The sequence below is a fragment of the Bos javanicus genome, chromosome 24, assembly GCF_032452875.1.
Source record: "Bos javanicus breed banteng chromosome 24, ARS-OSU_banteng_1.0, whole genome shotgun sequence".
In the NCBI taxonomy this organism is placed as follows: domain Eukaryota; kingdom Metazoa; phylum Chordata; class Mammalia; order Artiodactyla; family Bovidae; genus Bos; species Bos javanicus.
In genome coordinates, this window is record NC_083891.1 from 8,494,053 (window position 1) to 8,519,330 (window position 25,278).

A 25,278-nucleotide genomic window follows, 5' to 3' on the forward strand; every position below is an offset into this window, starting at 1 on the left:
TGAGTTCAACCGTTGGGAAATAAAGTAATAGATGTTTTAGTTTTATCAGAAACTGCCAAACTGTTTTCCAGAGTGTTTGTACCATTTTACACTTTCATCCTCTCTAGTATAGGTGTTGTCACTAATTTTTTTCATTTTAGCCTTTCTGATAGGCATATCTTCGTGTGTCTTTAATCTGCATTTTCTTGATAGGTAAAAAATGTATTTTTGTGTGTTTATATACTATAATGTATATAATTTTTGATGAAACTTCATGTCTTTTGTTGTTGTTGTTCAGTCGCTCAGTTGTGTCACACTCTTTGTGACCCCATGGACTGCAGCACGCCAAGCTTCCCTGTCCTTCAGCAGCTCCAGAGCTTGTTCAAACTCATGTCCATCGAGTCAGTGATGCCATCCAACCATCTCGTCCTCTCTCATCCCCCTCTCTTCCTTCCTTCAGTCTTTCCCAGCAGTCTTTTCTAATGAGTTGGCTCTTCACATCAGGTGGCCAAAATATTGGAGCTTCAGCATCAGTCCTTCCAGTGAATATTCAGGATTGATCTCCTTTAGGATTGACTGGCTTAATATCCTTGCAGTCCAAGGGACTCTGAAGAGTCTTCACCAACACCACAGTTCAAAAGTATCAATTCTTCAGTGCTCAGCCTTCTTTATGGTCCAAGTCTCACGTCCATATATGACTCCTAGAAAAACGATAGCTTAAACTATACGAATCTTTGTCACCAAGATAATGTCTCTGCTTTTTAATACTCTCTAGAGGTTTGTCATGGCTTTTCTTCCAAGGAACAAGTGTCTTTTAATTTCATGGCTGCAGTCACCATCTGCAGTGATTTTGGAATCCCCAAAAATAGTCTGTCACTGTTTCCACTGTTTCCCCATCTATTTGTCATTAAGTAATAGGACCAGATACCATGATCTTCGTTTTTTGAACATTGAGTTTTAAGCCAGCTTTTTCACTCTCCTCTTTCACCTTCATCAAGAGGCTCTTTAGTTTCTCTTTGTTTTCTGCCATAGGGTGTTAATAGTCATAACTGTATGTAATTCCTTCCCATGAGCTGGACCTAGCCCTAATGACCTCACTCTCAGATCAGATCAGATCAGATCAGTCGCTCAGTCGTGTCTGACTCTTTGCGACCCCATGAATCACAGCACGCCAGGCCTCCCTGTCCATCACCAACTCCTGGAGTTCACCCAGACTCAGGTAATCTTGTAAAAGTGATGGGGTATCACTTCGGAAATTATGCTAAGAAAGGATACCACCTCCATCTTGGTAGCACTCTATCAACCCCTTTCTTGGTCATTCTGATGAAGCCAAGAGCCACACCATAAGCTTTCCTGAAGAGGGACTCACACAACAAGGAGCTGGGGGCTTATCCTGGTCATCAGCTTATGAAAAATTAAACCCTGCCCACAATGATTTGAGGGAGCTTGGAAGCAGATCCACCCCAGGTTGACCCTAAATATCACTGCAGCCCCAGCTGACACTGTAACTGAAGCCCTTTGAGAGAGTCAGAGATAGACCACACCTGATTCTGAAGCCACAGAAATGATGAGACCATAAAAGCTGTTTTATTAAATAAAGTCACAAAATTTTGGTACAGTTTGTCATGTAGCAATACAGAAAGACAGCCCATGACTATTAAATCCCTTCCTCAAATCGTCAATTATCATGGCCATCCATAACAATTCAGTGTAACCTCACACAAAAGTGTAAGTACTTAAGAAATGTTAAATTTTACCAATTAAAGTCAGTATCAATGGAAAACTTAAATGATATAAAAGAGGGAAAAGAAAACAGTAAATATTAATCCAAATGCCAATCATAGGTTAAGAGAAAAGACATTTTATGATGTTTCTTCAGACAGTGCTAAAATGTAAAGGGTTCATGGCAGTACAGATATATTGTATTTAAGGGAGTAAATGTAACAAATATTATGTTTTTGCCTATTATACTTCAATTGAAACTTAGTGCAACTTTAGAACTTTTAGACAGCTTCAGTTTATTAATCACTTTTCTAAAGTTTTGGTGTTAGTTTGACAGCAGAGAAAAGTTTCTTTACAGATTACATTGAAATAGCTAAAAGACTGCAGTCGGCACAAAAAAATATTGAATTGTTCGAAAAATCAACTTTTAGTCTCTGTTGATATTTGGGAAGTCAAAAGCCACAAGGGAGAAATATTTGGGGTTTTCAGGTTAGTATATTTTGGCCCTTTGAAGAGGTAATTGTAACAGGAAATATAAACTGACATTCAACAATGCCTTTAACAAGTTAAAATTAGAAAATGAGGGCAGAATACAATTCACTTTCCTAAAATATTTCTCAAGAGCACATGACTGTCTACAATTACAGAAGACTTGAAGTTGCTAGTACATTTAATTCAGTGCACATAATTTTCTTCTCTAGTGATAAGTAAAAATGGACATGCTCATTTTTACATTTTAATATGCTGATAAGTGAAATTATTAAAGGTATCTCTTCCAATTGACAGCAAGATATTGTTTTGCTTTTGGAGAAAGAAAAACTGTCTACTAGTTGTTTAGAATTTTTCTGTTTGTTTTTTTTTTTTTTTTTCACCCACACCACGAAGCATACAGGATCTTAGTTCCCTGACCAGGGATCCAACCTGTGCCCCCTGCACAGAGTTTTAACCACTGGACCACCAGGGAAGTCTCATCCACATGGTGTGACGTACAACCATACGAGAAAATCTTTCTATCCAATGGCACTTTTTGAAGTCCAGTAGTGCTTATTTTGAATACATAAGGCAGCATTAAAATCATGAAGTTTTGCAATTTCGTTCATCAAATTTGATTTGGGGATAATTGGTTTTCTAATTACTAACCACTTGAAATATTTTATAATTATCTTTAAATAAGAATAATTTTTTCAAATCAAATGATAGATAAACTAAATTATTTGCATCTTAAATTGAAATGTGGAGACAGAGAAAAAGAGAAAAAATGTGAAATTGTCAAGAATTTTCCTAAGCTTTGCACATATATTAGCCTTTTTAGTCTGACTATTCTGCATTATTCAAATGATGACTCAGTCACACTTCAATATTTTTATTTTTCTGGATCAACTTTTTTCCAGTAAAATCTACTATACTTTAGGAATGTAATTAAAAATCCATTTTTAAAAATTCCCTATTTCAAACTAAAATGCCAATTTGACATGTTAAATATTTATCCATTTGCATCTGTAAAATCTGTTTTAAACGATAAAAATATCCATTGTTGGAAAACCTCACAGCAGTTTTTGTAATATTGGAATGAGCTCCACAGAAAATGACTATCCATGCTGGGTAATGAGTTATTCTCATTTATAGCATTCTAACTGTATGAATTAGATGCCAGTTCAAATTAATTGATCTGACTGTTGGCTTCCTCAGGAAGCTTCCATAGTCATGACTTTTATCACGTCCCCTCCTATGATCTCTGAACATTGATACTCATCCTTCATAAATGTATAACAGAGTTGTGGTCCATGTTTTAAAATGATTTGCTCAATCTCTATCTCCCCCACTTCCTTGGTGGCTCAGATAATAAAGAATCTGCCTGCAATTCAGGAGACCCAAGTTCAATCTCTGGGTCAGAAAGATCCCCTGGAGAAGAGAATAGCAACCCACTCCAGTATTCTTGTCTGGAGAGTTCTTGGACAGAGGAGCTTGGCAGGCTATAGTCCATGGGGTCTCAAAGAGTTGGACACGACTAAGTACTCCACTTCTTCATTATCTCTTCCACTGACTAAGCTGTGAGTTCACTATGGGTAAGAACCATATTTGCTTATCATTCCATTCCCAGGGGCTAGCACAAAGCCTGAGTTAGGATGGATTTTAAGTAAATATGTATTGTATGAATGAATGAATGAGAGATATTTAATAGAAAAGAGTCTCTAAAATCCAGCAAAGCTTATTTATAATTAATTTATAAAGACAATATATTCATACCAGGAAATGACACTAATTTTTCACAAACTTTCCCAGATAAAAGAAACTAAGTGAACACACCCCAATAACTTTATGAGGTCAAAACAACCTTGATATGAAGACCTGAAAAGAACTTCATGACAGATAGCTCCCACAAAAAAACATACACAAAAACATTAGGAAGAAAAATCTGGTGGTTAACAGGATTTATATAAAGCAAAGGAGTTGATTATATTCCAGAAATATAAAAGTCACTTAGCATTTGATTACCAATCATTGCAATTCATGTAATAAGTCATATTAACAAAATAAACAAGAACAATCTCAAAAGGTAAATAAAATGCATTTGAAAAAAATTGAACATAAGTTGATATTTTTTTAAAACTTTAGCAAATCAAAAATAGAAGGGAAATTATGTGAGATGATAATTATCTGCCAAAAACCCAAAGCAATAGTCTTTAGTGGTGAATTATTGAAAGCATTCCCTGGCAAATCATAAATGAAAAAGGGGTACCTGCAAAAACTACTACTGCTCAGTATTACACAAGAGGAGAGGTCTTAGCAAGTGGAAAGAAACAGAAGTAGAGAGTCAGAAATGAAACTGTCGTTTTCCTACAATATAATTGTATTAGTAGAAATTTTCAAAGCAGTCCACAAACTATAGAAATAATAACTGAAGTTAATAAAGTTGCTAGATATAAATTCAACGTATGTATTTCTCAGTTCTAGAAACTAATACTCTTGATTTGCATTTCTCTAATAATCAGAAAAAAAAATTAGAAACTAATACTTATATATGGAATATCCAATGTTAAAAACCAATATTATTTTACAATAGCATCAACTACATCAAAATAGGGATATAACAGAAGATACGTAAGTATATGTTCTATAAACTGCAATATGTTATTGGGAGAGACTAAGGGCTAACTAAATAAACAGAGGAATATATCATGTTTATGAATTAGGAAGCTCAAAATTATAAAAATAGCACAATTCATACAAATTAACCTGTAGATTCAATGTAATTCCAATCAAAACCCTTAGAAGGTTTATTTTGTGGAAATTGAAAGGTTGATTCTAACACTCATTTGGAAATAACAATAATTAAAAATAGCCAAGAAAAAGTTAAAGGAGAATAAACTTAGAGGAATTAAATGGCTGGATGTTATAACAATATAAACCTTTAGTAATTATGACAGTGAGGTTGTTGGGCAGAAGGAACACAGATGAATGGAAGAGAGAGGGTCCAAATACAGACCCAGGCCAGTGTGGTCCCTGATTTATGGCAGTTCTATTTGGAAATTTATTTCCTGTTCTTCAAAAAAAGTGCCAGTTCAAACATCTATCCACATGGAACTAATTCCTACATCACACCAAATAAAAGATCAATTTCAAATAAAGCATTGACCTATAAATGTAAGAGAAAACAATAAAGCTCTGAAAGTTAACTCGGAAAAATCATTGCCTTTAAGTAAGCAAAGATTTCCAACTAGGACAGTCAACGACGACCATAAGGTAAATAATTAAAAATAAAGCTTTATTAAAACTAAGAATTTCTGGTCAAGAAAAGATACTGTCAACAGAATGAAAAATGCAAACAATAGATTGGGAGAAGATGTTACCCATAGGTATTCTCACTAGGGATTCACATCTAGAATGTATAATGAATTACTATAAATCTTCAAGAAAAAGTTAATGTGATTTCTTGAGACATGCTAGCTGGGAAAGATTGAGGGCAAGAGGAGAAGGGGGTGACAGAGGATGACATGGTTGGATGGCATCCTTGACTAAATAGACATGAGTTTGAACAAACTCCAGGAGATAGTGAAGGACAGGGAAGCCTGGCATACTGCAGTTCATGGGGTCACAAAGAATCAGACACAACTTAGCGACTGAACAGCATTGGGAAATTTAAAAATATATACTTCATGAAAGATGATATTCACATAGACAATAAACACATGGAATGGTCTGACATCAGTAGTTATCAAGGAAATGAAAATTAAAACCACACTATAAAACCACTACCCATAAGAATAATTTTACATTATTCCTAACCGTTCAAGCTTCCCTGGTAGCTCAGATGGTAAAGAATCTGCCTGCAAGGCAGGAGACCTAGGTTCAATCCCTGGGTCAGGAAGATCCCCTGGAGATGGGAATGGTAACCCACTCCAGTATTCTTGCTTGGAGAATTCCATGGACAGAGGAGTCTGGTGGGCTACAGTCCATAGGGTTGCAAAGACTGAAGCAACTTGCACGCATGCACAACAGCTCAAAAGTGATCTTGTTTATAGTCTGTAAACTAAAAATGGATACATAAATTTTGCTATAGTCATGTGATAGAATGCTATATAAGAGTAAAAATGGATTCATGGGTGCCAGAGAAAGAAGCATCTCACAAAATGGTAAGTGAAAGAAGCTGGTACAAAATGATCCATCTGCATGATCCCATTTATAATAAGTTCAAAAAGAAGTAAAGTTGCTCTCATGACAGGGGTCAGAATAGTGTTTACCTTTGGGGAGAGTGGGAATGACAGGCAGCAGGCATGAGGGAAGGTTAGAGATGCGTACAAGTTCCTATTGTTTATTTGAGCTGGATGGTGGCTAGATAGGTATGTCCTTTGTAAAAATTCATTGAGTGGCTTATGGTTACAGTTTGTTCACTTAACATGAAGTCATCAAGACCAAACGCCATCATTTAGAGAATCAGAAAGAAGCCAGTGGCCAGGTGCTGTCTTTACTACATCTACCCAGAGTTCTAGGTGTCAAGAAGCAGCTTTTAGGTGAGGCAGCAGAAGAAACATAGCGAAGAGAGTATTATCATCACAACACAGTAACGTGAGCTCTAACAGGAGCTAGTTGCTGGCTGAGAAAGAAGCACTATTGTGTGAGTAAGAATTTGTCAGTCACACAAGGGGAAGAACATGACAACGTGGACCAGTCCACATGGTTCACAGCCCTCGCAAATTGCAGATCCATCAGTTCTGCTTGTAGTCCATGGAAAGCCAACACCTTGCTTGAATTCAGAGTTTCTCAACTAGTTGTGGTGAACTAGAGTGGTTTCGGAGAAGGCAATGGCACCCCACTCCAGTACTCTTGCCTGGAAAATCCCATGGACGCAGGAGCTTGGTAGGCTGTAGTCCATGGGGTCGCTAAGAGTTGGACATGACTGAGCGACATCACTTTCACTTTTCACTTTCATGCATTGGAGGAGAAAATGGCAACCCACTCCAATGTTCTTGCCTGGAGAATCCCAGGGATGGGGGAGCCTGGTGGGCTGCCGTCTATGGGGTCGCAGAGTCGGACACGACTGAAGCGACTTAGCAGCAGCAGCAGCAGCAGAGTGGTTTAGTGTGGAGATTTAAAATGGGCATAATATACAGAAATGCCCTGTAAAGTCACTGTGTTTAATTCCAATCAAGTGGTTGATGAAGTTTGTACCAATACAATTAAGACGTTCGCCTGTTTTTTTCCCCCTCAATCATGTCTCTTTAATACAAGAGGACATACCGTAATGCACTAGTCGACTCATAGTTTAGTTAACTAACTGCTCAGATTAAGTTCTTCAGATGTTTCCTTGCCTTAAGAAACTGCTGCTGCTGCTGCTAAGTCGCTTCAGTCGTGTCCGACTCTGTGCGACCCCATAGACAGCAGCCCACCAGGCTCCCCCGTCCCTGGGATCCTCCAGGCAAGAACACTGGAGTGGGTTGCCATTTCCTTCTCCAATGCAGGAAAGTGAAAAGTGAAAGTGAAGTCGCTCAGTCGCGTCCAACTCCTAGCAACCCCATGGACTGCAGCCCACCAGGCTCCTCCGTCCCAAACTAAGTCTCATTAAAACAATCATGCTCAGATGATCAGAATTTCATTATCAATGGAAACAAAGACACAAGTGAGAGCAAACAAATGGTTTTTAAAGTCCTTAACAAATCTCATGACAGAGTAGTCATTCAGCCTTTTTTCCCCCCATACACACACACACATATACACAGTCACACACAACGCCCACACACACCCTTATGATCATTTGCTTGATAACATTCCTCAGTTATCTTTCTTGCATTTTTTATTTATTTTCTTTTTTTTTTAATTTAATTTTATTTTTTAACTTTACAATATTGTATTGGTTTTGCCATATATCGAAATGAATCCGCCACAGGTATACATGTGTTCCCCATCCTGAATCCTCCTCCCTCCTCCCTCTTGCATTTTTTAAACTATGCAGTTTAAATAGATCACCAGTGAAATTACCTAGGCCTGCTTTAAACTGGTGTGCATTAACAGCACAAAGATAACTGGACTTGAGGGAAAAAGAAGTAAAAGCAAACTCAAGCACTTCCTCCATCTTCTTGGAACACACTTCCTTTCTCAAACATTTGGGAAACATAAAAACAGAATCCAGATAATTATTTTGCTATTCAAATGCTAAAATCAAAATGGAAAATGTGAAAAATAAAGTAACTGATATTTTGGAAGAAGACTAAATTCAGATGTCAATTTCCGTTTGTTCATCATGTTTACAATGGCCAGATCTACTTTTAAATTTCTAATAATCTGTAACAGCATAAAAAATCTAATCTCAGAGTCCCTGGTCTCCTGTATCTCTGTTGAATAAAATCTAGAGAACTAACTCATATTCTTTTCTACTTTGAGATTAGCTGTACTATTACAAGCCAAAAGAATTCTCAAATATAATAAGCATTTCATAAAAGTAATAATAAACAGAAATAGAAAATAGAAAAACACATGTAACATTTTATAGTAACAGATTGTCCCTACTAGTAAAATAAATTCAGGATAACAATTTCAAAAAAACTGCTTTTTTTTCTAAACAGCAAAGGAGTAAGTGTTCTGATTACCTTGGGAACTGTGCTGGCTTGAATACAATGCACAGCTTTTTTTTTTTTTTTTTTCTGCCATGATGGGAAACAACAGAGGAGTCAAGCACATCTTATTAATCATAACAGAAGAAGTTAACATGAATACAAAAATATTTTATTTCTAATTTTGCTATACAATAAAGTCAAATCCACCTCGTTTCCCTATTTCCTGACACTTTTAGCCATTATTCCTGATTTTAAAATAACAATTGGCTCTCAAAGAAAATTTCTGCAATTTCTTTTGTTACTATAAAAAGTGAGAAGGGAACAGGCAGAAAGGTAGTGGAAAAGGACTTGATTTAACTTCTGACTGGGTGTTAACATTTTGGAGAACTTAATTAACTTTTCTCAGATTCAGTTTTAGCAATAAACCTGAAGAATACCTTATCAGTTTTCTGTGAGAATGCAACACTATCATATATGTAAAGATCTAGGCATGATGTAGACATTCAATAAATAGTAGCTATTATTTTATGATTCTTTTTACTACATAAAATTTCCTTTCTGTATGTCATGAATTTGTGACTGAAATGAAGTGCATTGTATAGAACCAATGTTCACACATTTCTAATCGCTTAGTACCAAAACTTCAGTTGAAGCTAGAGGATATTATCCTGAGAATCAGTTTTTTGAACAATCTATTTTCTATGCCTCCTTTGGGCAATAAAATGTCTGGTAAAATGAAATCAGGGGAAATGAGATTATTAAAATTGAGAAAGCAAAGCACTTCAAGATGAAACAAAGAAGAAGATATAGGAATGTAAACAATCCTACTTCTGAGTTATCAGAAGCTATGGGAACAATGAAATGATAAATTGAAGTAAGCAACTCAAACTGATTTTTCCCTGGTTCCTGCACAGATAAGATTCATGTTTCTTAGAGAATGTATAAACAGAGGCAAGACTGCCCTAATCCTGTCATCAACAATCAGCTTACACTTGTACTCTATAAGGCATGCAGTCTAGATAAAGGCATGTCTTGTGCCTTTAAAAAACGTGGGTGAAGAAGTTGACAATAAACACAGAGATCCCTTGTGTGTGTGTGCGTCTGTGTGTGTGTAATGGTGGTGAAGGCTGGCTAATACAATGAGAGAACAATAGATCTACACTATATTTCATTGCCAGACTGCTCTTCCTTTATCGGTGCCCCCACACATTGGTTCATTACTTTATTCTGGATTTATGATACCACAGAATAATTGTAATACATCTGTTTCTACCACCATCTATGAGCTTGAATCTTATTTATTCTTGTCCTTATAGTGACTAGAACATAGAACATATTCATCTGATTATTCCAGAGGGGACTGCTGCTGCTGCTGCTAAGTCGCTACAGTCGTGTCCGACTCTGTGCGACCCCAGAGACGGCAGCCCACCAGGCTCCCCTGTCCCTGGGATTCTCCAGGCAAGAACACTGGAGTGGGTTGCCATGTCCTTCTCCAATTCGTGAAAGTGAAGTCGCTCAGTCGTGTCTGACTCGTAGCTACCCCATGGACTGCAGCCCACCAGGCTCCTGCGTCCATGGGATTTTCCAGGCAAGAGTACTGGAGTGGGGTGCCATTGCCTTCTCTGGACTAATGCTACTCTTTTCATTCTATTAGAAACGAGCTTACAACTGCCAAAATGCATATGCATGCGATTATGTTTATGTATGTCCATTGTGCCACAACAAATATATTTCACTAATCTGGAATCCTCAGGCTTGTTGGAAATGAAAAGTGTATTTCTTGTGTGTATATGTGTGTGTATTTATGTGGAAATGGAAAGTGTGAATTTTGCTGTTTCAGGGAGGTTAGAGAAAACTTTATATTTCTTATTCTGTAGAAGATTAACTCTGGCTTTCCTCCATTTCTTCCTATTAGTTAACGTCACCAATACCCCTTCAGTTGTACAAACCAAAAATTTAGACTTCCTTACTAATTGTTCATCATCCCCTGTACTCAATCAATTACCACATCCTGTTCATTTTACTTTCTGAGAAGTTTTACCTCTATATTCACTTTTCTCCATCTCAGCCTCCTTGGTCCAAGTACAGTCATCTCACTCTTAGGTTACTGAAATAGACCTCTGACTGTTTCCCTTTCACCACTGTTCACCACTCAGTAACCAGAGAGATACTTTTATATTTCCCATTTGATTATTTCACCTTTGCTGAAAATCTTTCAATTGCTTTCCCGCTATTTTTTATTGAAGTATAATTGATTTAGAGTGTTGTGTAAGTGCTTTCCCATTACAGTAAGCTCCTTTACATATGAATGAGTTCTGTTCTGAGAGTGCATTTATTTGAAAGTCCAATTTGTTTATAAGCCCAAAACAGTTAGCCTAGGTACCCAACTAACACAACAGGCTATGTAGTACTATACTATAATATATTTACAATGCTTGTTGCACAAATAATACAAAACAAATGCAAAAAAAAAAAAGAAAACACATTTATTCTTACAGTACAGTACCTTGAAAAGTACCATAATACAAAACAATAGCTGGCATCCAGGATCTGGCATCGAGTGAACAAATAAGAAGAGTTACTGACTGGAGGAAAAAGAGTAGGTTGGAGATGACGGAGCTGAAGGAACATCAGCAACAGGAGACAGAGGGCAAGCTGCAATCTCACTCACACCAGAAGTGATTGGACATATGAACACAAGGATCTTGAAAGTTTTCAATTTGAAGGTTCATATGTAGGGGACTTGCTGTATTCTTAGGATTAAAGGCAAAGTCCTTTGTACAGCTACACCTGTCTTATCTGCTGGTCTCCTTTCTATTCCTCTCCTTTTCAGAATTTCCAGGTTTCCTTTGCTGGATTTCACTTCTCATTCTAGCCAAGCTTTTAGTCTTGGATTATTAAAATAAATTCCTCTGGTGTCAATGCTCAATTCCTATATGTTAATTCTTCAGAAGGAATATTTCTTATATGAGAAATGCAGTTCTAGTTTGAACTAAAATATGCATGTTTCATAATTTCAAAATATAAAATTATGCAGATTATGCATAATTTTTGCTTTATTTTTTGCTTTAACGCATTTCCCCAAATATTCTGTAGCAAACAAAAGCAGAAAAAGCCTGATGAATCATTAATATTAATGTTCTTCCTTTTTGTATTTTGTGCTAAGTGCTAAGTTACTTCTGTCATGTCCGACTCTTTGTCACTCCATGGACTGTAGCCCACCAGGCTCCCCTGTCCACGGGATTTCCCAGGCAAGAATACTGGAGTAGGTTGCCATTTCCTCTTCCAGGAGATCTTCCCAACCCAGGGATGGAACCCCTGTCTCTTTTGTCTCCTGCATTGACAGGCAGGCTCTTTACCACTGTCACCACCTGGGACAAATTTATTCAAAACATTAATCTACTCAGTTAACACTCATCATCTGAAAGACATAACAGGTTCTACATATATGTAATGCTAACATGTAGAGAGACTATTCAAATTATTTATTATGTTCTTTAAAAACTCTTCTATTATTTTAACTTCACCACCACATGAAAGTTATTTTCTAATGTTTTATAACATCTATAGTCCAGTGATCAAATATAGTCATCATTTCTAAATGAATATAAAGCTCAGTGAACTTAAAAAGAAAATTTTTTCTGAAATAAATGCTTTGGTTAACATTTAAAATTTTGTCACAACACACATTTTAAAATATAATACTTTTCATAAAGTAGAACAAAGACTATTTGACATGTTAATGTAATGTGGATTTTGAATCTATTTTAAATGAAATTATATTTTCCCATTAAAATACTGAACCTTCCTAATAGAAATATGGAAAGCTTCTTTTCTTTTCTATAAACCCCAACCAAGACTTAAGCTTTTTCAATCTTCTTTATTTTCTACACTACAGTGTTTAAGAATAAGAGATTAAGCACTCATCATGTGATGATGAAAATCTAATACTATAAGCATATTTTTGCCTATACCTCATGAGAGTTTTACTTTCATTTGAAGTCAGTAGGAGAATCTTATATTTAATTCCATTGTGGAAACCTTAAAAGGTACCTACATTTGGTGACTGAATCATTTATCTATTTACGTGAATATGCTCAGTCTAATATTTGTCACTTCCAGATCCACACATTCATTATCTGATTCAGCTTCTCTCTCTACCCGTGAGAGTCAGATGGCCGTCCTTCATGCTCCATGAAACCCACGATCTTCACCTGTCATCTCTCCCAAAAGCCTTGTACCTTTCAATCACTTAATCACCTTGGCTCTTCCTTTCAAAACTCCCCCTTTCTCAAAGTCTGCATCATATCAACACAGAAAGAAAACTGTTCTCCTGAACCTTTCCATGGGGCTCTATACAGTTTTTATACATTTAGTCTTCTTAATGAAGAAAATTCTTCAAAACAATCTCTCTAAAAATTGCTAAATTTATACATACCCAGAGAGTAACCTGCACTCAGTAAGCACCCCAAAATATTGCAGAACTAAACACTCTTGGGAGAGATTGGAGGCAGGAGGAGAAGAGGCGACAGAGGATGAGATGGTCGGATGTCTTCACAGACTCAGTGGACATGAGTCTGAGCAAACTCCAGGAGATACTGAAGGACAGATGGGCTGTGGTCCAGGGGGTCACAACAAGTTGGACAGGATTTAGCAACTGAATAACAGCAAAACACACTAACACTAGAGATTTTATTTTCTAGGTTGTTAAAGCAGATTGGGAGTAAATTCTGCCTCAATTTTCTTTCTAATGACATTGTAGATCTGAAAAAAAAAAAAAAAAAACTGGGAAATTTTGTTGTCCCATTTTCATTGTCATCAGATGGAAGCCACATGTGTGATGCATAACCACCCCTGAGCAGGGCTTCACCACCTGCTGAGTGTGTTGAGGCAAACGCCTGTTCATTATGAAAGTTCTTCACTGAAGTTTACAAATAATTTTCTTGGTTAAAAAAATAGGTAGGTAGAATCTAATTCCTCTGAAAGACGCTGCTCACTACTTCTTTCTGAAGTTTTGGTCCTATTAGGGTTTTGTTTGTTTTTTGTATTTTTTCAGCGTCACACACCCTGTTCCAAAATGAACACTCTCCCAACAGCTCTAAATGTGACCAGAAAATTATTACACAATCTAAAATAAACATAATTAAAAACAAACAGTGGTAAATAGATAGTGTTAAAAGATAAACTGAGGCATATTAAAAGTATTAAGACTTTATTTGAGCAAAATTTAATTCAGTCAGGTAGTACAAAACCAGAAGATTTCACGGATGGAGGCTGAGGAGAGTCTTTTATAAAGAAAAAGTGGAAGCAAAATAAAGATTGATTAGCTGTAGTTTACCCCAAGTTGCCTGTTTGTGATTAGTTGTCCTTGTTTCAATTCAGTGACCTTGAGGTATTAATAGGCTTAGATTTTGTTTTGCGTCCACAGGCCACCACGGCATTTGAACCCCTTCATCTACAGACCTCCTTGTTTAATTAATTTAATGATAGTAATTTTAAGATTTCTCAAGTACCATGTTTATCTCCAGTTGTTTTTACTTTTATTTTCATTCATTTAAAGGTTTTAAAATTATTTCTGCAACTTATATGAAGCAAGGGCAAAATGAGACACACAAACCAGGAAATGAATGTGAAACAATACATTTTGAGGATCGTTTTACTAAAAACATACACATACTTATGCAATAATGTCTGCTTATTTATGCATGCTGCTAAAGTAGAACAACATAATTTTTCAGCTTTTGAGCCTTGAATATTCAGGCATTCACTCACCTAAGTGAACTGTTAGTCGCTCAGTCATATCCGACTCTTTGTGACCCCGTGGACTAAATAGCTTGCCAGGTTCCTCTGTCCTTGGAATTCTCCAGGCAAGAATACTGGAGTGGGTAGCCATTTCTTTCTCCAGGGGATCTTCCCAATCCAGGGATCAAACACAGGTCTCTTGCACTGCAGGCAGATTCTTTACCGACTGAGACACAAGGGAAGCCCATCCATCTACCTAATATTTACTGAATTTTCTCCAGGTTCCAGGCACACTGTTCCAGGGGTTGAAGATGTATCAGTAAATAAATAGATTTAAATATCCATCCTCATGGAGCTTACATTCTGATTACAAGTGAAATATCCTCATGGAAATTCAAGTCAAATTCAAGTATATTAAATTTTTGTCTCCAAAGATTTACTTGTAGCAAATGATCTAGATGCTTCCACTTTTTTAAATATAACAAAAAGTAGGTCTTGAACCAAACAAAACTAATTACTTTAAACATGTTGAAAGAACTGGAAATAATAGAATTGCATAAACTATAACACAGACTAACCCAGTTCTTGGAGTTTAATCACATATTCCTGATTAATCTTCCAAATATAAATATTTACACGTGTTCGGTTCTTCTTTCTTGATGGAAAATGAAGAAACTTTGGGCTGAGAATGAACTGAACTTTCAAAAGTTCTCAAAATATTTTAAACAGGAAACCAGCTGCCTCCACCCACCCATGGCAATATGTTCAAAGTGCAGAACTGCAGGAGTTCAGTGAAGGCTCTGACGGCTCCAAATTATAAGTCAGATGTAGTCCTTGAATTGTATGCCCGTGCAAATAAGATTACAGAAGACGCTGAGAAAATAAAATTATTAGTGAATATGGACCTCTCTACTTTCATAATTGTGTTGTTTTCTGAAAACACATGATTAATTTGGTTTGAAATCACAAGGCTCTGAATAGGAGTATTATAAACTGCAGAGAGTATACTATACCTCTTATGACATGAATGGAAAAAATATAAAAGGAACATGCAAAATTGATTTTGTATATAATTAAAACTATGCATTTATAGTACTATATTTATTTATGGTATTAAGGATGTTAAACCAATTATTTTTTTCTTGCTAAGGAGTATTTTAACTCTAAGAAAAACTGAATTGAAATAATATGTGATTTAGTCACTAAGTCATGTCCTACTCTTGTGACCTCATGGATCACAGCCTGCAAGGCTCCTCTGTCCATGGGATTCTCCAGGCGACTGGAGTGGGTTGCCATTTCCTTCTCTAGGGGATCTTCCTGACCCAGGCATCAAACCAAGGTCTCCTGCATTGCAGCCAGACTCTTTACTGACTGAGCTACAAGGGAAGCCCCTGAAATAATATAGAAAAAGCAAAGGAGAGCAATGAAATTGCTCAAAACTGAACATTCTTATGTAACAAACTGAGATGTATTAATATAGGCATAGATTTCATCACAAATTATCAGAACAGCAGCTAAGAAGATGTTGACGTTTAGAAAAAACGTTGACTTATCTTAGTCACTGTCACTAGATTTATAGCCTATAGATCTATGGACTCTACTAAGAAAAAAATAATATCAATCCTACATTTTGTTCTAATTCTTTAAATTTTAATTAGTATAAAACAAGTAATCAGTTTTCAGATATATCATTGGGGATAAAAAACCTTAGCCTCAAAAAACAGATATGGTGGTTGTATAATACTTAAGCTACTCTTATAATAATATATCCAAAATCTTGATTTCACTGAGGACATTTCATTTGTAAGGTTCTGTAATTTTCGAGGGGCTTACGCAGTGGATCAGTGGTAAAGAAACCACCTGCAAAGTAGGAGAAGCAAGAGATGTGAGTTCGATCTCTGGGTCAGGAAGATCTTCTGGAGGAGGAAATGGCAACCCACTCCAATATCCCGTGGACAGAGGACCCTGGTGGGCTACAGCCCATGGGGTCCCCAAAAGTGGTAAATGAGTGAGGATGCACACATGTAATCTTAAGAAAGAAAAGACATGAACTATTTAAAGATATAAAAATGTTAGATTTTTATTTGAAGATTCGTTACTCTATGAGATTGCGTAACTTCTTCCCTGGCTATGCTTTCTCCATTTTAGCCAAAATGTATTAGTGATTTGTTTAGACATAGAGTCTCTCAACTTCTCCAATTATCTTCCTAAGGGTTGATGATTCTGTTTGGCTTTTTTTTTTTTTTTTGGTCCTTTGGCGTAAAAACAGATAACACTAAAGAAAAAAACAATTTAACCTAAAACAGTTCTTAGCACAACTGCTAATTGATCCAGAATCAGTTTTCATGTGTTTTTTTATTGTGTGCTTAGTTTTCTTATTTCCTTAGTAAAGGCAAGGAAGGACTTAGATTAAAAATGTCAAAATAACAGGAAGTTAATAACCAGTGTTTATATTTCTCAAAAGATCTGGCATTCCAGCCCCTAAAATAGAAAATGTAAGACATATGCAAGGAAAACTGCAAAGAGCTGAAACCAGATTAAACTCAAACATATTTTTTTAAACTTGCTTTGCTTATATTTACCTTTCAATCATATAAAAAAATTTTTCTTCAACTCTTTTCCAGGTAATCGTGATGATGCCACAATTTAAACTTCCTCAAAAACTCTATTTTTACTTTTTTTTTCTCTCTCTGCTCTCCAAGATTTTTATCTCTTGCTTAATTCATAAAAAGAAGGGGAAAAAAACTAAGAAATGTGTGGATTCCTAGAAACTGTGTTTCATCATTTTTCATCATTTCCTGCTCTTCATACCAATTAGGTTTTCTTAAAAAACATACTGGCACCAGTTATTTCCACAGGTCACCATATGTCACATACTTCTCAGTATCACAAAAATATAGCTATGGAACATCATCAGAATGGTATAGTGAAACCCAGAGAATACAGGGTTCAGAATCAGAAAACCTAAGGTAAACCTGTTCCTTGAGAAGGTCACCCAAAGACACATCTTCACTTATTTACAACACAGACATAAATATAATGCCTAAATATGACTTATGGTTGCTATGGGAACACTTTGTTTATACTTTGGGGCCCGCACTCTCCAACATGGCAGTCATTGGCCAGACGGACCTGATGAACCCTTGAAATGAGGGAAATGAGGGTCATCTGAACAGAGGTGTACTGTGTGTGTAAATTAGGCACGGCATAGCAAACGAAAATGTAAAATATCTCATTCAAAATTTTATATTGATTATATTTTAGAATAATATTTTAACATATGAGTTACAGAATTTTCCACATTTAGCAAATTGGAACTTTCCTGGTGGCTCTGTCCATGATACAGGAGACACAGGTTTGATCCCTGAGTCTGGAGGATCCCCTGGAAAAACGAATGGCTACCCACTCCAGTGTTCATGTCTGTAGAATTCCATAGACAGAAGAGCCTGGTAATCTGAAGTCCATGGGGTCTCAAAGAGTTGGACAAGACTGAACAACTAACAAATTCACTTTCATTGAGTTAAGTAAACTATACTATTAAGTTACTTCCATGTTTATTTTCTGACTTTTTAGTGTAACTTTAAATTGTATATGTTGCTTGAATATATTCCAATTAGACAGTTCTACTCTAAAATATCTAAAAAAAACTAAGGGGTTTCTTTTTCAAAGAGAATTGTACAGGAGTAGAAAATTACATTTCAATTTTTTTAATAAAAAAATATGTTCTGTGCCTTTTGGCAATATTTTTCTATCTTACAGAGGTTTTCAACCTATACTTCAAGTTTTCATAATTAATAACAATGGTATTTACAAATATATGCTTAGAAACTGCATTTTATCAATAGTGGAAATCCAGATGAAAGAACTAATGCCTGTTGTTGTTCAGTTGCTCGGTCATGTTCGACTCTTTGTAACCTGATGGACTACAAGACGCCAAGCTTCCCTGTCCATCACCAACTCCCAGAGCTGGCTCAAACTCATGTCCATCAACATGAGTTGGTGATAACATCAGTGATGCCATCCAACCATCTCATCCTCTGTCGTCCCCTTCTCCTGCCTTCCATCTTTCCCAGCATCACGGTCTTTTCCAATGAGTCAGTTCTTCGCATCAGGTGGTCAAATTTGGAACTTCAGCTTCAACAATATGCAAGCCTATATCCCTACAAAAACAATGACTTCCACATTGCTAAATCTAATTCATGTTTAATTCCAGGCTTGAAATTCCTGTCTTACTTGACCAATTAGTAGCATTTGTATAAACTGGCCATTCCAACTTTCCAGATCACTCATTTACTTGGCTTCTAGAAAACCCGTTTCTCATGGTTTTCTACCTTACTGATGGTATGTGCTCAGTCATGCCTAACTCTTTGTGGCCCCATGGACTATAGCCCACAAAGCTCCTCTGACCATGGCATTTTTCAGGCAAGAATACTGGAGTGGGTTGTCATTTCCTCCTCCAGGGGAGCTTCCCAACTCAGGGATCGAACCCAATCTCCTGCATTGGCAGGTAGATTCATTACCATTGAGTCACCTGGGAAGCCTCACCTTTCTGATTGCTGCTTCTTATTCCACTTTAGCAAGTCTGTCCCATCGCACACTCCTGAGGTGTAAGTGCTCCAGTGTTGAGTCTTCATACTCTTTCCTCTTCCCCAGTGGCAATCAGTGTAATTGAATGCATCCAGTCCTTTGCCTTCAAATCTACCTACTTCCTGATGTGTACCACAATTATTTCTCTATCCTGAGATCTTCTTTCAGCTCTTGATTCATGTATCCAGCTGACAACATCAGCATTTCAATATTTAATTGGCATCTCAAATTTCACATATCCAAAAAACAAATTCTTAACCACCACCCTCTAAACTACTCTTCCTCCTGGCCTCCCTCTATCAGCAAACATTTTATTATTCCAGCTTCTTGGATCAAGCCAAGAGATCATCTCCGATTCCTCTTTTTTTCACACTGCACATGTAAGAGAGTGGTCCTGCTTATAGTTCCATGAATACTGGAGTGTTTCCCATCAAGCTGTGCTAATAGGTCAAATTTATTGTAGTCCCACATCCAAGCTTCCCTTGTGGCTCAGACGGTAAAGTCTGCCTGCAATGCAGGAGACCTGGGTTCAATCCCTGTGTTGGGAAGATACCGTGGAGAAGGAAATGGCAACCCACTCCAGTATTCTTGCCTGGAAAATCTCATGAAGAGAGGAGCCTGGCGGGCTACAGTCCATGGCATCACAAAGAGTCGGACACGACTGAGCAACTTCACTTTCACTTTGATCCAAGCTTCAGAAGCCGATAAGTAGATTCATACAGGGTCAACATCCTTAGATCCATTTATTAAGTCATAGTTGCCACAATCAGTGTTTTCAGTCCACACAATCCTAAGTTTTATAACTTAATCTTTGTCATTGTAAAAAGAACAGAGAAGCCTGGGCAGCATCTGAGAATGAGATGAGAGCAGCTCTATGCTGTCTGGTTTCGGCCTGACTCAGTTCTGCTGTTAGTTTAACCTCCAGGAGATCCTGAACTAAGGATGAAATGAAGGGTGGTCCAGTGGATAAGAGTCTGCCTTGCAATGCAGGAGACACTTCGGCCCCTGGCCAGGGAAGATCCCATGGAGCAACTGAACCCATGCACCACATCTACTGAGCCCACGCTTTACAGCCTGTGCTCTGCAACAAGATGCCACTGCAATGAGAAAACCACTGCAACCAGAGAGTGGCCCCTGCCTGCCACAACTAGAGAAAGTCCACGCATAGCAATGAAGACCCAGTGCAGCCAAAAATAAATAAATATTTTTTTAAGATTATTTTAAAAAGATGGAATGAAGCACACCTGAACCCTTACACAACAGCTGCAATTACTCAAGCTTCTACCTAGGAACAGCTTACGAATAGAATCTTCCAGAACTATGTTAATCTCCAGGGGTTGTCTGGTGCTTCCTCTGCCACCCCTCGTCTTTACTACAAAGGGTTACTATCCCCCGAGCACTTACAATATGTGAGTTATGTTTTTACCTCTTTCAGATGATGAGCAAACAGAAGAAAGGAATCTATGAATCTACACTGAATAATAAAGCCATTAGAACTTTGGCAGCCATCAGAAATTCAACTTTTGACATAATGCCTTCATAATCCTAAATTCACTAAGGGAGGAAATGAAAGACTCTGTGAAAAACCCTCAGAACTATTTCCATAAAAACTAAAGTTGTTTCAGGCTCCTCTTCACTGAAATATTGTCACTTTACCCCCTGTTACATTTCTAAATGGTTCCTGCATCTTAGAAACATATGTTCATGAGTCAGTGGCTGACAGACTCACTTCTGTTTTTTTTGAAACTTTAATTCTACAAATTAAAAGCAAGCATTAGGATAAAATACTATTTGTAAGTTCTGCAATGAGCATATTTTTCCTACCCAATACTAAGGATATCTCTGTCTTCACATACCAAAAAAATGCTTCTATCAGAACTTTAATTTCAAATATCTGTATATCTTTGTTACACCTAACAGCAATTCTTGGCAAATGTCATTGATTATAAATCACACAGGTAATAACACATACAGAAAGAAGAATAATCCTCTGCAAAGCTATGATTTCAGTCAAATGGCCTTGAGCCCAACCCATCTTCTCTTTGATGGTCTGATTTTCTCCAATAAAATACCTATTTCTTTTTTTTAGTTACCAAATTCTCAATTCACACTTGATCACAGATGAGCATCTATAATCGGTAAGGCCACAGAGGATGGGGCTATACAAAATCCCCTCTCTGGGAAAGAATCTTGGAAGTCAGCCTAGATCTAGTTACTTAATTTAATTGAATAATTATAATATCATAAAGCCAGTGACCAAAGCATTTGAAATGACAAATAATTTCAACAATGAAAAGTTTAAAAGGATGAATCTTTACATTTCAACTATCTTTATCTCTTTGGATGCTTGGCAAAAGATATTACTTCAATAAATCCTACTTAAGTGATAGCAAGCTTCTAAAATAGTACATTTCTAAAATGATATCATAGAAATTATACATATATATCCAAAACTCATTATTATAACATAAGGAACTTTTATAATTTTATTTCACTAAAAATACTTAAAAATAGAGAAGAAGAAAATGAATGCTATTGAAGAGACTAGTTCCGTGCTCTTTAGAGGAAAAGCAAAATAATACGTTTAAGGTTTGGCTATTTGAAGGGGAAAGTGTTGTTCATAGGTTCTATTATTTTTACTACCTGTACACTCTTCTCAACATAATCTATTAGCAGCATAAATTTTATATATGCTCTTCATCCACTGAAATAAAACTTACAGGATAATTTTCTTTGGTAATAATTGTATCTCCATAATTTTAAGAAGATGGGGTCACTAGGCATTCATTCATAGCCCACATTTTAAAAAAAGGAATGGCAGTGTGTTCCCAATGTCATTTCATTTCCAGTCACTTCATTTATTTCATTTGTGAATAAGTAATATTAGATGAAAATCAGAGATGAAATTTCCTTTGAGAAATCAAAATATATCTTCTTTGAGTATGAATACAACATTCAAGAAAATAACAGAGACAAACAAAAGAGCTGAATACGAGAACAGCCAACTTAAATGTGAAGACTGCTTATTTTCTTCGTTCTATTCCAAAGGCGAGAGCGGGCCACCTGAGGGGAATGTGATTGGCTTGGTCTACAGTTGCTGGAATTGATCTGCCTGTGGTCTTACCACCCACTCCCGGGGCTCGCTTACCCCGAAGCCCACTCCCAACCATCTCGCTAACTCCTGCCAGATTTACATTCCTAAAATACCAGTGCAGCAGAGTGGAAGAGCTCTGGAGCCAGAAAGACATTGTTTGGAATCCTGTTTCACTTATCATATCTGTGGCTTTAAAGAAATCATCTAACATTTTTGAACATCAGATTCCTTTATGTATAACATGAAGATACTGTGTAAAATGAAGTTCATTTGATTGCATAGCTGTCAAAATTGTAGATACGTATGTAATTACCTTGCACACAGAAGCCCCCTTACATGTTGAAAATATTTCAACGATGAAGAAGAAGCTTATGGTTAAGAAGAATAAGATGATGAAGAAGGACGAAGAGGATGAGTAGAAGAAATTTGCATCTTCAGAAATTTGTAATTGCCATCTCTGTATATTATATAAGGACAAAATTAATGTGTGAGTTGTAAGATGCTCCATAGCTCTGTCCTTCTTTCTAATGAGCACAGTGTCTACTACTCACAAGGTATATTTTTTTTTTGCTCCAGTGAGATGGGAGCAGATGGGCTACTGGGATGATGGGCTACTCATCCCTAGCCTAGCTGGCTCTATATTAATTTTTGTCTTAAAACACTTTGCTTCAACCACTTCTACATTATAGAAGAGTCTTTTGGGTTGTTAGCTACTATTCAAGTTCCACTGATTTTTTTTCTTTTTTAGATTATGAAAGTATGATAGCAGATTTACAGGAGACTTGGAAAATACAGAACAAAGTTACATGTAGTTCCACTATATATTACAATCATTTAAGTAGATAAGATGTTTAATTGGAGTTTCAGTATCAAATGCTCAAAAACTAATAGAAAGAAAAATAGAAAAGTAGAAGGATACAGTAGACCTGAAAAGTACTCTGAACCAATTCAATGTAATGAAGGTTTATACAATTTTCACACAACAGGAGGATACAAATTCTATTCAAGTTCCCATAGACTATAAACTAGGAGACACTGGAACATATCCAGGGAGATAAAACAAAGTGCAAAAATTTCATGGTTTAAAAGTATTAAAATCCTACATAGTCTGTTCTCTTATCACTGTGGAAATTCCACTGATTTTTTAAACTTCAACTCAGGCATCCAGACTTTTCTTTCAAGGTGTCTGTAAAATCATAAATTTCAAGGCTACACCCATAGTGAGGCACCACAAGCTATGTCCCTGTGTCAAAGAAATACTGAATCCAATGAAAACACATGAAAGCTTCAAAAGAGCTCCCACTGAATGATGTTATCTCACAAGGAAGCTACTTTTTAAAGTTTTGGGGGAAATGCAATTCATATAAAACATTTTTCCAAATACTCAAATACACATCGATATTAAATCAATATTGCAAAATTACACAAAACTTATACAACTGTAGTATCACTAGGTTTTCAAAACTCCTTTCTAATCTAATGCTTCTGTAAAACTATGGAGAAAAGTCAGAATTAGAAACTAATTTATATGTGAGGATATTTGACAATAAAATGATTAACCACAAAATATTTAATCAAAAGTTGTAACAATACTCTATCCCACAAAAATATTAGCAAACGTGTACTCAGATGATTGTAGAAAATAGGAAAGCTAGTGCTCCTGTAAGCAAGAATATCAAGAAATATCACCGTGCATTTCAAAGCTATGTTACACATTTATAATTATATTGTTTAAAAGAATATCTCCTTTTTATTTCTATTTAACAGCTTTGCTCACTCAACCTTCATTTCATAATTTATCTTTGCAGGAAACATAAGCAAATACTTCTCAGAGGCTATGATTTCTTCAGTTCTGTAATGAATTTCTCTAAATATCCATTTCCTTTTATTTTATATAGGATTGTATTATTTTATGTCTCTTCTCCACACTACCCAGGTAACTTACATAGAGAAATCAATATTAATGCTAAGTTTAAAGTATACTTTTCTGCTAACAGTGACAGGAATTCAGGACACAGACCAGCAAAATGAAAATAACTCTAAATGCACGAGGCATACGTAGGAGGATTTTCATAGAAATTCTACTTTATTTTTACTCTAAGAATATAAACTACTTCAAACACATTGGCTAACTCATTCATTTGGAACTACAAGACAAGGTCTTATTGTCAACATATCTTACTGTCTAAATTTAGAGTTGAAAAATCTTACCTGAGTTTTGTTAGTATACAGTTTTGTTTTTTTTTTTTTTTACAAAACTGGAAATGTATGACAAGCTGCCAGAAGAAATAATACCAATGTGGGAAATAGAAGAGGGAGGGAAGAAATCACGTCCACTTTAAGAAGAAACATCCATTCCCTCTGTTTTCCAGACCTATGATAGTTTTGTTTTGGATCTTATAAGCAACTGTCTTTTTCTTTGCTCTGAAAACAACACAGGTTCTGCCCCAGCAGGAAAATATAAAAATTAAATAAAAAGCCACAAGGTTATTAAGCATCTTACCCTCTGGGCTGGCTGGGCTGCTCCGGCGGCTCAGTGTTACAGACACATGTGTAAACAGGAGAATTCCCTGCATCCTTTTCTCATCTGTATAGCTCTGGGGTCCAGGCCAACAGGATTATTTCCAGCATTAAGGCCACTCCACACTAACTCGAAGAAGATTCCCATTGGTTGTGAAGTTTTATCAAAACCAATACCACAACACCCTCCGTGGATCACAAGTGAGCGATCCGAAAGGAAATCGTTTGACTGTTCCCTAACTCAGCACCGTAATCCAATGCTTCTACACAACCTATTTGAAATTTTACTGTGCATAATAAAAGGAGAAACACTCACCCCTTCATCACCCACCAGTGTGTTTAATGTTTAATAGCAATTTGCATAACTTGCAGCAATAACAGAAAAATTGGCAAACAAAAAGAATCTATCTGCAAAAGATTTAAAGAAAGATTATAATGCAGATGACAGGAACAATAGGAAGCATCATTGGTTCAGTCTGATCTTTATTAGACTGTGTCCCCAAAGAAAAAAGAATATGTAATAAACCACTTGGGTATAGAAATCAAGATACAGAAACCGTATGTCAGAACCTTTGATTTCAG

General features: G+C 36.4%; 1 protein-coding gene across 2 annotated transcripts in view; it reads right to left on the reverse strand.

Moving 5' to 3' along the window:
* Positions 1 to 24,968, reverse strand: part of CCDC102B (coiled-coil domain containing 102B) — a 278,967-nt gene extending 253,999 nt beyond the window's left edge. For both annotated transcript variants that reach the window (XM_061399557.1, XM_061399556.1), the window contains exon 1: positions 24,680 to 24,968. The gene's annotated coding sequence lies outside the window, so the exon portion shown is untranslated. The remainder of the gene's footprint in view (positions 1 to 24,679) is intronic.
* Positions 24,969 to 25,278: the final 310 nt, after the last annotated feature.